Raw genomic sequence first — 12613 nt, 5'->3', positions numbered from 1 at the left:
TAATAATACTGCCTCACAGGGCCACAACACAATAACTATATAAATTGGCCACACATGACCAGAAGCGTGAAAAGAAAGCATACATACCTTATAATGTTAGTGTTTCATCTTGAACCTCTCCTTGGGGTTGGAATAAGTGCGGATATGTGGATTTCATTTTTTCTTCCGCCTCCCAAGTCATTTCTTCTCGGTTGTTGTTTCGCCACAAAACTTTGACTGAAGCTACTTCCTTATTTCGAAGTCTTCGTACTTGCCTTTCTAAGATGACAGTGGGCACCTACTCAGATGCTAGCCTTTCTGTCGCTTGCACATCATCTATTGGGATAATTTTTGTGGGATCTCCAAAACACTTACGAAGCATCGAAACATGGAAGACTGGATGGACTGATTCAAACTCTGTATGAAGCTTTATATGAAAGGAAGTGTAGATCACCAATTGGATGGTTTGAAACAGGAGAAGTACAGTTAATAGGCCCCGAATTGATTCAGCAAGCGGTAGAAAAAGTCAAGGTGATCCGAGATCGATTTTTGACAGCCCAAAGTCGCCAAAAATCTTATGTGGACAACCGCCAGCGAGACTTGGAATTTCAGGTTGATGATTGGGTAATTTTGAAGGTGTCGCCAATGAAAAGGGTGATGAGATTTGTCAAGAAAGGGAAATTAAGTCCTCCGAAATCCACAACACATGCTCTTAGCATATCCCCCAAGGTCTGAATAGTACATTCGGCTTGTCCATCAGTCTGCGGATGAAATGCCGTACTAAGCTTCACTTGGTTACCTAGACCTTCTTGAAAGGATTTCCAGAACTTGGCTGTAAACTGTGCTCCTCTATTTGTGATAATGGATAGTGGAATACCATGGAGTCGCACAATTTCCTTGAGATACAACTGTCACGACCCAGCTCCGTGGGCCGTGACTAGTGTCCTATTTGGACACCCAAACCCATTCGCTTACCAAATCGACATATCAAAGACTTATTCAAATCTAACATACGTTATTTTGCACAGATACTGAGAACAGCTGTCATCTTAAGCGGTCACCTGTAACAGAAATATCATACAAAGGCCGGCATGATGGCGGAATACACATCGCCCGAATACACATACATATACAAACATATGGGCCGTTTCGGCCATAATAGCAAACCGAACCGCTTAAGGCATAAGTCACAGACATAATCGAACAAACATGACCCATGACCCACATATATGCCTACAGGCCTCTACAAACCACAACAGAAACATATGATGGGGCAGGGCCCGCCGTACCCCCAATAGTCATATATACAGAAACATGTATAACAAAAGATATGCACCAAAACTATGAGCTTCGGATCAAAGGAGTACTCTAAATAGCAGAATAAGGATCCTACACTGGCAGGTCACCAGAACGAACCTATGTACCTGCGGGCATGAAATGCAGCCCCCGAAGAAAGGGGGTCAGTACGAAATATGTACTGAGTATGTAATGCATGGAATACAGTAATTCAAATCAGAACTGAAGTGAGAAGTACGGAAAATGGATACAGAATTAGTATATCAAAACCTGTGCTGAAAACATAAATAATGCAAATAAAAATCATGCATAGGGCTCAGGAACGTGTTCGCCACTCTGACGCTGGCGCCACAACACATCATACTCCAGAAGGTTTCAAATCTCCGTACAATCCCCGAACATATCGTATCATCATAACATATCACAACATCATAACACATCGTATGCCATAACACATCATAACTCTGTATATAAGCGGTATCCGACCCTATGGCGAGGGTCTCGGGAACCATAACACATCATACTGCCGGATATATCATAGTGCGCATGAAGACAAAACCGGCCCGAGACCCGGTGAACGATGTAGTAGTAGTATGAACGAGCGGAGTAGTGAGAAAACCATATGCATATAAGTAAATAGATTCCAAGACTCGATGAATAAATATATATACCGATATCAGGAAGCTCAGAAACAAGTATCGAGTCAATCGGAATTAGTATACGAAAGCTACGAGCTTTTGAAGTACAGAACCTTTTAAAAACATTTCATAAGCCATATTTGGAAATTCAAGTATCATTCATATTAGGTAACTTTCGAATAACATTATGGATCAAATCAAATGGAGACTTTAGGACCATATTTACGTACCAAAATATTCATCAAAGACTTTAGTCATCTCGATTTTTCTTTCGAACAACATTCGGAAACATAACAACTAGAATCTTCGAATATCATAAGTACGTATCAAGCCATATGGAATAGCTTATGGAAGTCAAAGATATTAGCCATCCTAGTGGCTCTAAGAATAGGATTTTCTTTAGAAGCATACATATACGTTATTTGTTCATTTCATAAGGTCATGCCAAAAGAAGGAAAGGTAGGCTTTACATACCTCGATCGCTCGCTAACCAAATCCCGACTCAAGTCTCGGGCTCCCCAATATCTACAATAACGTTATCAATTACCAAACATTAGCTACAAGTACTTAAAAATCCAATTCTAACTAGTACTTGTCTACAGAAATTTCGGCAGCATCTCCCCTGTAAATTCAACATCCCCGAGAATTTAACTCGGCCAAATGCATCAACAACCATACCAACAATACCAACAACCTTACTAGTAACATCAAGAATCAATTTAAATTGCATTCTAACATTAGTAACCTTCTCCTCTACGTAGCTTATCACATTCAATTCAACTACGTACATTCAAGCCAATATCAATGCTCACATATTCATTTCTAATCCAAGATCATTCAAACATAATTCAAGAACATTTCAAACAATCTATACAATATTCAAACAATCCCACCAACACCATATTCCACCCGAAATCTCCACAAATGCAACAAGACTACAACATCGCATTATCTTCTTCCAAATTCATCAACAACAACAACAATTCACACTTTAGCAACTCCAATTCCATAATTACATAAAACCCATATTAAAATCACATAATTTCCTACAACAACCTACAACCAATTTCCATGCCAACTTGAACCATTAGTCTTTCATTTACATCATAAAGTCCACAACAACACAACTAACATGCTAAATAAAATTAATTCATCTTCCGCCACCCAATTAGCACCACACGGCCACACACACACAACACACCCACACGGCCCACACACAACACATAACATTTCCATGATTTTCATTCAATTCTACTTACTACAACATACATAAACCTTCTATAATATATAAAAGAAGAGGAATTCTTACCTTTTTCCTCAATTTTCCACTTGAATAGAATTTTTGAACTTGTCACAAAAGAAATTTTCTTGCTCTAATAATTATACCACGTTGAAGAGGGTCTTGAACTTAGTAAGAATTCAAGAAGAAATGAATTTTTGGACCAAGGATGGAAGGCTTCAAAAAAAAAAATTCTTTCTTTCTTTGTTAGCCAAATGGCCTTCTTGCTCTCACTTTCTCTTCCTTTCTTGAAAGTTCTAAAATGAAGACAATAATAGGCCTTCTCTTATTTATTTCATGGATTTAATTCAACTTGGGCCTTGGCCCATGTCCTATGGCCGGCCACCTCTTGGGCTTTCTTCCTTTTTTTTTGATTTTCCAAGCCCACTTACTTATGGTTAATATTTTGTAATTCATGAAACCATTTTTCAAATTTCCAATTTTTCCCTTGGCCTTCCTCCATATTTTCGCATCAATATTTTTCATGAACAACATATATATTAAATAGAATCAAAATATTGCCTTATCTCTTACTAGTCAAAATTATTTCGATTTATCCAAATGTGCAAAATTACGGGATATAACAACAACCTTGCATAATCTTCAGCCGAGTATGTGATCCTGACCGGAAGAAAATAAACTGCTTTCGTGAGTCTGTCCACAATCAGCCATATGGAATCATACTTGCCTTAAGAACGAGGTAACCCCACAATAAAATCCTTGTTGATCACTTCCCATTTCCAAGTAGGGATTTCTATTGCTTGCAATAATCCTCCTGGCTTTTGATGTTCGATCTTTACTTGTTGGCAATTTGGACATTGGGCTACAAATTCTGCTATGTCTCTCTTCATGTCATCCCACCAATATATCAATTTGAGATCGTGATACATCTTTGTTGCACCTAGGTGAATAGAATACCGAGAATAATGGGCTTATTCTAGAATTCGCCGGCGCAATTCTGCAACATTCGGCACACATAGCCTGCCTCGGTATCTAAGAATTCCATCTGTGGAGATTTCGAATGGAGACATCTCATTTTCATGAAATACCTCTCTATAATGGCTTAACTGAGGATCTTCATATTGTCGCTCTTTCACTTCCATATTCAGGGATGAAACTGTGGGATCATTAATACCAATCCCTGCACTACATGAATCAATTACACGTACTCCAAGGTTAGCAGTTGGTGGAGCTCGTGAATTAATTCTTTCTTCTCCGGAGGAACTTCACATAGACTGCCCATTGATCGGCGACTAAGCGCATCAACCACTACATTTGCTTTTTCGGGGTGGTATAAAATATTCACATCGTAATCTTTCAATAACTCTAACCACCGCCTCTGTCGCAGATTTAACTCCTTCTGTTTGAAAATGTATTGAAGACTCTTGTGATTTGTATAAATATCGACACGCACTCCATACAAGTAGTGTCTCCACATTTTTAATGCATGAAAGACTGCAGCCAATTCGAGATCATGAGTTGAATAGTTCTTTTCATGTTTCCGCAGCTGTCTCGAAGCATAAGCAATAACTCTACCATGCTGCATTAACACGCATACTAACCCAACGCCGGAAGCATCACAGTACACAACATACCCATCTGGCCCTTCTGGAAGTGTTAAGACTGGAGCTGAGGTTAATCTGTCATTTAACTCTTGGAAGTTGCGTTCACAAGCATCATCCCACTGAAACTTAGTTGACTTTTGGGTTAGCTTTGTCAATGGGGCCGAAATAGACGAAAACCCTTCTACGAAACTTCTATAGTACCCTGCCAATCCCATAAAACTCCGAACTTCTGTAGGCGTCGTAGGCCTTGGCTAAGTCTTCACAACTTCAATTGTTTGGGTGTCGACTCGAATGCCATTATCAGAAATAACATGGCCCAAAAATGTTACAGAATTAAGCCAAAACTCGCACTTTGAGAATTTTGCATATAATTCTCGGGCTCGAAGAATTCCAAGAACAATTTGTAAGTGATCGGCATTTCTGATTCTGTGCGAGAATATACCAGAATATCATCAATGCATACTATCACGAATAGATCCAAGAGTGGCCTGAATATATTATTCATCAAATTCATGAACACTGCCGGAGCATTAGTCAACCCAAACGACATCACCCGGAATTCATAATGGCCATATCTAGTTCTGAAAGCTGTTTTGGGAATATCTTCTTCTCTAACTCTCACTTGATGATATCCTGACCTCAAGTCTATTTTAGAAAACCACTTGGCACCCTGTAGTTGATCAAACAAATCATCAATCCTTGGGAGAGGATAGTTGGTCTTTATTGTCACCTTATTCAACTGCCTATAATCAATGCACATTCGGAGGGAACCATCTTTCTTTCTCACGAACAAGACTGGTGCTCCCCACGGTGATGAACTGGGTCTAATAAACCCCTTTTTAAGCAAATCTTTCAAATGTACCTTTAGCTCTTTCAATTCTGCCGGAGCCATTCGATACGGAGGAATATAAATAGGCTTGGTGTCCGGCAACACATCAATAGCGAAATAAATTTCTCTTTTTGGAGGAAGTCCTGGAAGTTCATCTGGAAATACATCCGAAAATTCATTCACAATCAGAATGGATTGGAAAGTTGGTGACTTTGCTTCGGTATCATGTACTCGGACTAAGTGATAAATGTAGCCCTTGGCTATCATCTTTCTTGCCTTAAGGTAGTAAATAAACCTACCTTTTGGAGATGCTGTATTACCCTTCCATTCAAGCACGGGCTCTCCCAGAAATTGAAATCAAACTATTTTGATTCGACAATCAACATTGGGATAACATGAAGCCAACCAATCCATACCCATAATCACATCGAAATCTAGCATTTCTAGCTCAATTAAATCAGCTTTGGATTGGCGATTGCATATCACAAGTACACAATTTTTATACACTTGTCTAGCTATCACGGGATCACCAACCGGAGTAGATACCTCAAAAGGTTTAATTGACTCGGGTTTCACCCTAATACGACCAGCAACATACGGAGTAATATAAGAGAGTGTAGAACTCGGATCTATCAATGCATACAGATCATGGGAAAATATAGATAATGTACCTGTAACCACATCCGGGGAGGACTCAAGATCCTGTCGTCCAGCTAAAGCATACACACGGGGCTGAGTGGCACCTGAAGTGGATACTCCCCTTCTGCCTCTACCTCGACCTGCTGACATCTGGGGAGTCTGCCCTACGGGGCACACTGAAGATGAACCAGCCACTGATCCTATGGGCTGAGCCCCACCTCTGGCATACCTCGAGGGACAATCTCGTATCAAGTGCCCAACATGTCCACAAACATAGAAAGCATCTATGCCCTGGCGGCATGGCCCCGAGTGTAATTTTCTACACTGGCTACATCGTGGAACTAGTGGTCTCCTCTGACTATAATCACCCCCAAACTGAGAACCCGAAGCTCTCGAACTCTGACCCCGTCCTGAAGGAAAGGATCGATCAAATCTCCTATCTGCAAATCATGGAGGCGCACTAGTCACTGACTGGCCTGAATGTCGAGAATAAGTCTGCCTCGATCCCCCTCTATAATCGCTACCTACCCCCATAGATCTGGCCCTCTTGCTTTGCTTTCTATCAATGTCGCGATCACCTCTTTGCGGATGTCGTTGTCCTTCTAAATTCTGGGCGTGGGCTTGTATTCGAGAAATATCCATCCCTTCTTGTAACGAAGCCGTCAAACAATCCTTGAACAAATGTGGCCCCAAGCCACTCACAAAGCGATGCACTCTATCTCCCATGTCGGCCACCATAGTGAGAGCATATCTAGCCAAGGAATTAAATTGAAGGCTATATTCCCGGGCACTCATACTTCCTTTCTTTAGATTTAATAACCTATTCGCTCTAGCTCTGTTACACCTCGAAAAATATTCCGTTTATACGTAAGTGAATGAACTAGTGATGAGTACGAGTGTACGATGTTTCCACGAGTAAGAAATAACATTTGACGACCCTAAGTGAGATTCCGAAGGCAATCGCAATAAGAGAGAGGTTATGCTCCATAATGAATAATTATAGGTTTTGGAAATGTGAAAAGTTGCAAGTTTGCATTCTGGCCAATAGGTCGTAAATGAAATACAGATCGTAAAGTGGTATACGGTCCGTAAACTGCCATGTCGTATTTTGGCTTCCAAAACTTCAACTTTCTGCCAAATGAGCAAATGGTTAAAAACGACCCAAAATACAGACCGTAAGGTGGTTTACGGCCCGTAAACTACGTCCGTAAATCACCACATCTCAGTTTGAGTTTCTAGTTGTGCTATGATTAAATACGACCACGAAGGACGATCCGTAAACTGGAATACGAACCGTAAACCAATTTTACGACCACTATGCACTTCAAATCAGATTTTTAAGTCATTAAATAAGGGGACCAAGGCTTATTTCATTTCACTTCTACATCACACCCCTTCTCTCTAGAACATCTCTCTACATATATTCCATAATTTTTCAAGAATTATTAAGGATCAACAACACAAATCAAGTGAATCAAGTGTGAGCAAACCCATTAAGATCATTCAAAGTCAAGAGATCCAAATGGAGATAAACTAGGGTTTTGCTCAAAGTGGAGTATTATCAACTAAAGCTTGTTCCTATAGCATTTAAGGTAAGATTCATGATATTTCTATGTTGTTTAAGGTAGTTAAGAGTTGAAATACTTGGATTGTAGAAGAGTATAGAAAAATGAGTCATGAATATGGAATAGTGTCATTTTGAGAAATAGTATGAATTGAGCTATGGGTTTTGATGTATTGTGAGGTAAATACGATATAAATGATGTTGAGAACATGAGGTGAACAATGTATGTAAATGGACGTCGTGTGTGTTATGGCCATGGTTATGGATGAATTGAATGTAAGTCTAGAAATATGGATAATGTGAATGAGTAATAGCTATTGTTATGGCATCGTGAATTTATTATTGACGTTTGGGAGTTGAGATACGTTACGGAGGAGATGTTTTCCCATTTTCTCTAGCTTTAGTCATATATGCTAGCTATCGATTCTAACGATAGTATGACCTTTAATGAAGGTATAAACACAAGCGTTGAAAGAGAACGTGCAGGTGATATATATATTCAAACGAAAAAGGTATGTAAGGCTAACCCTTCTTTCATAAGGCATGGTTCTTTGGCCAAACGTCTAAATCTCCTATAAGACTATGATTCCTTCAAATGATTTTGTCTTCCGAGCTAGTAAGCTCACGCTGCTTAATATACTACGATTGTACTAAGTTCCTCATATGCCGAGTAGGCCTATAAGATAGATGTAATGATAACGACGATGATAGTGATAATGATAGTAATGATGATGAGAATAAGATGATGCTAAAGATGCCGATGAGCTATTGTCACGACCCAAACCCCGTGGGCCGCGACTGGTACCCTACCTGGGTACCCATACGTACCTACCTGATCGAATTCGAACCATACAGATTTTTTTTTTCAAAACAGAAGTACAGAGGTAGGCCGATACAAATACGGCACGCGCGTAACATACGTATATATACATATATACCTGAACATACAGACATTTACAAGTAAGCCGGCAAGGCTAACATACAGACGAAACCCGTAACCCACACATCTATCTACAGGCCTCTACAGACATACAGAATCATATGACGGGACAGGGCCCCGCCGTACCCAGAATATACAGACATACGGAGTACACAAAGACAGAAGGTATATACCAAAGATATATGCTCCGAGTCAAAGGAGCTCTTCAAGTAGCAGAGTCGGAAACCTACGCGGGCGGCGTATCACCTGGTGCGTCTGTACCTGCGGGCATGTAGCGCAGCCCCCGAAGAACGGGGGTCAGTACGAAAAAGGTACCGAGTATGTAAAGCAGAAACATAACAGATATAACATAGTCCGAACCGGAGTCACAGAAATATAACGGACAGAACCATAAATCAGACTGACGGACAGAATTGTGATCCAGACAGACATACAGAATCGTGTTCCATACAAATAAACAGGATTATAGTTCGGACAGACAGACGGAATCATAATACAGACAGACGAGCAGAATCTGAATCCATACGGACATACAGAATCAGAAGCCATACGGACAGACAGCAATAGTCATAGCACAGACGGACAGACAGTAGTGTGTTGGACAGAATTATGCATGCAGAGTAGCACAGAGTCATACAAAATCATACAGAGGCGTGTGATTTACCAATACAGATGGCACACGCATATATTTTCATACAGATCCCGGCCCTGTCTGGGGGCGCGGTAACAGAACCCGGCCCTCTTAGTACGGGACGCGGTGGACAGACAGAATCAAATCAGATCATATGCCATCCTGGCCGCCATCCCCATACACAGATCAGACATACAGATCCCGGCCCGTACGCCGAGGGACGCGGTGAACAATGCAGAGAAAATATGCACGATAACAGAACCTGGCCCGGGTCGCAGTGAAAGAATGCATTGAGACAGACACGAATCGATAAATGAGAAACCACCTACCTACAGACTCAACATACAGACTCGATCAATCAGAAGGGTGCCAAACGGCGAGCCAAAATCAGAATATCCAGATAGTATGCATAGCACGCGCTCATACCCTAGTTAGGAAGGCACGACAGATTATCAGAATGGGATGCTCGGATGTTCAGAAATCATAATATATAAATTACACAAAATTATCCATAACATTCACAAAATAATAGTTCAGAAGTTTTTAGAGAAAATCGGACCCAAAACAGAAGTATTTAAAACCGTACCGGACGTATCGGGCCTTGTGGGCCTACCTCGGACCAACCCGAGGCTACATACGTAAATTATCGATGATTGACCTTATGAGGTCGCCCATACTCATTCGGAAGTGTTCCGACTCCGTTTGGGGAAGTTTTGCACAAAAATCTTACTTTAAGGGCAATTTGCAAGAAAAAGGGTTCAATTGAATTGAAGGAATTGGAGCGGTTTTCCGTCTCGAATTCCGGAAAACGGAGTCGGACCTAAGGCTCGCGGCCAAGCCTATCACATCCAGAACATGCCTAGGAACGCAAAGAAATGCTTCACATACCTCGATGGCTCCTTATGCTCGCTTGGCGTCACTCCAAATTTCGTCCAAAATCTGGAAATGGTCAAGTTTACCATTTGGTTAGTTTCATTCTTTCAATACTCCAAACTTAAACATACTTGCCTACCGAAATTTCGGCAACATTTTCTCTGTATATATGACATCCCCAAAAGTTATAACACAGCCAAACAACCAACACAACCCAAAAACAATAGTCATAACAACAACAAGTAGTTCGAAACACATAATAGGGCACAATTTGCCAACTTTCCTTATAACTTAACACCTTTCATTCCGACCTCATATTTCCAAACCAAACTTATTATTTTCGTATTCATTACCTACCAAAGTCATTCCAACATACGTCGGAGGCATATCTTATCATTTTCACACGATATACAAACTTTCCATTAAAGCCACTACTTATCCAATTTTTTTTCCGACCTTCAACATACAAGTTCATCAACACATTTTTACATTCCAAATTCATTATCCTTGATTATACTTTCAAGAAATCACGCTAACGCGACATACATTCCGACGACAACCTAACCAACAACTTCTTTGTTTTCCCTTAACCATTATCCTTTAATCTACTTCACAAAGCCGTAACACAATTAGCATACACACAAAGATCAAATTCATGGCCATACTTAATACCATACCACACGGCCTACATACTACATTTTCCAATTCTCTCTAATTCATCCCACTTTCCTTTCTAATACAATTTCCACCATACTACAACTAACTTACACAAGAATTCAAACCATTCAAGACATGCAATACATATATATGCATTCGGCCACACCCACATTTCTCAACATACAAAATTTTCCATGTTTTTCCTTCATTCACACATACTACAACACACATATATCATTTTAAACATAACCAAAGCATGGAATCCTTACCTTTCTTCAAGTTCTTCACTTGGGGTTGAAGTTGTTTTCTTGCCAAAATATTTATATCAACTTGTAGATAATCTTGTGCTTAGCAATAATCTCTCAAGAGAGGAACTTTTTAAACCCAAGAATTGGCTCCAAAATTTTTTTCTTTCTTTTCCTTTTCTTTCTCTCTTCCACCCGAATTGGCTCTCTCTCTCTCTTTCTATTTCTTTGTTCTTGCTAAATGTTTCTTGAACCTTCTCAATAATTATCCAATGCATATATAATTTCCCATGGAATTTAATTATTCCATGGGCTTGGACTTAGGGTGGCCGGTTGGGCCCCTTAAGTTGGGCCTTTTGCTTCATTTTTTTTTTTGAGCCCAATGGCTAAATTTTTTTTTTTTTTTTTTTTTTTTTTGTAATTCATGGAACAAGTTTCAAAAATTCCAATTGTTGCCCTTGGCCACCTTTCGTAATTCCACACCATTGTGTTCATACCCTACACATCCATACCAAGAAATGTCCAATTGTGGCCTTATTCATCACAAGTCCATTTATCTTGAATTTTTCGAATAAACAAAAATGTCGGATGTAACAGCTATTATATGTATGTGTGCCTATGAAGGTCTATAATAAGACCCCGAGCTTATGATGCCGGGTAGAATGTATGTAAATGATTACGTAACGCGCGCGCACTTCTGCAGAAGGTACGGATAACCCTGAAGCCTTGGTAGGGCCAGGTAGGTATAACCTTGAGCATTGGTTGGCCAAGTATGTATGAAACATCGATCTTTCATGGTCGGGTACGCTATATAAAGGCTATATGTATATGTATATATATGACATCAATATGAGTACGAATAAGTTGAGTATATGTGAATGTTGCGCAAAGGCTATGTATATGAGATGTAGACGATATGAATATGAGTATGAATAAGAATGAATAAGATTATGTATACGGATACGCGATAAGAAAGAAACGTCCCTATGGAAAGCAAGTAAGTGCCGTGGCGACGATGTTATTGTCTTCCCTCCTATGTTGTTTCATATGTTATCTATTACACTTTTATGTTGATGATGATCATGCTTTACATACTGAGTACATTCTTCGTACTGACGTCCTTTTTTTTGTGGACGCTACGTCATGCTCGCAGGTGGCTAGGGAGACAGAGTCGATTCGTAGCTACATTCTCAGTAATTACATGGCGGAGCTCCATTTCATTGGGAGCCATAGCTTTGGGTACTTATTCTTTTGTGTACATAGTATGGGCATAGCGGGGTCCTGTCCCGCTTATGTGTTATGTTATACTTTCCTTAGAGGCTCGTAGTCACGTGCATATGGGTAGATATGTCTGACCTTGTCGGCCTATATTTTGTATATCATTTTGTTGGCCTCGTCGGCCCATGTACATTGATGTGGCATAAATGCCTGTGATGATATAAAGAATCTTGTTGTCCAAGGGGACTAGTATGATGGAT

The sequence above is a fragment of the Lycium barbarum genome, chromosome 6, assembly GCF_019175385.1.
Source record: "Lycium barbarum isolate Lr01 chromosome 6, ASM1917538v2, whole genome shotgun sequence".
Taxonomy (NCBI): Eukaryota; Viridiplantae; Streptophyta; class Magnoliopsida; order Solanales; family Solanaceae; genus Lycium; species Lycium barbarum.
The sequence above is the reverse complement of the archived record's forward strand: the minus strand, read 5'-3'. Positions refer to the sequence as shown.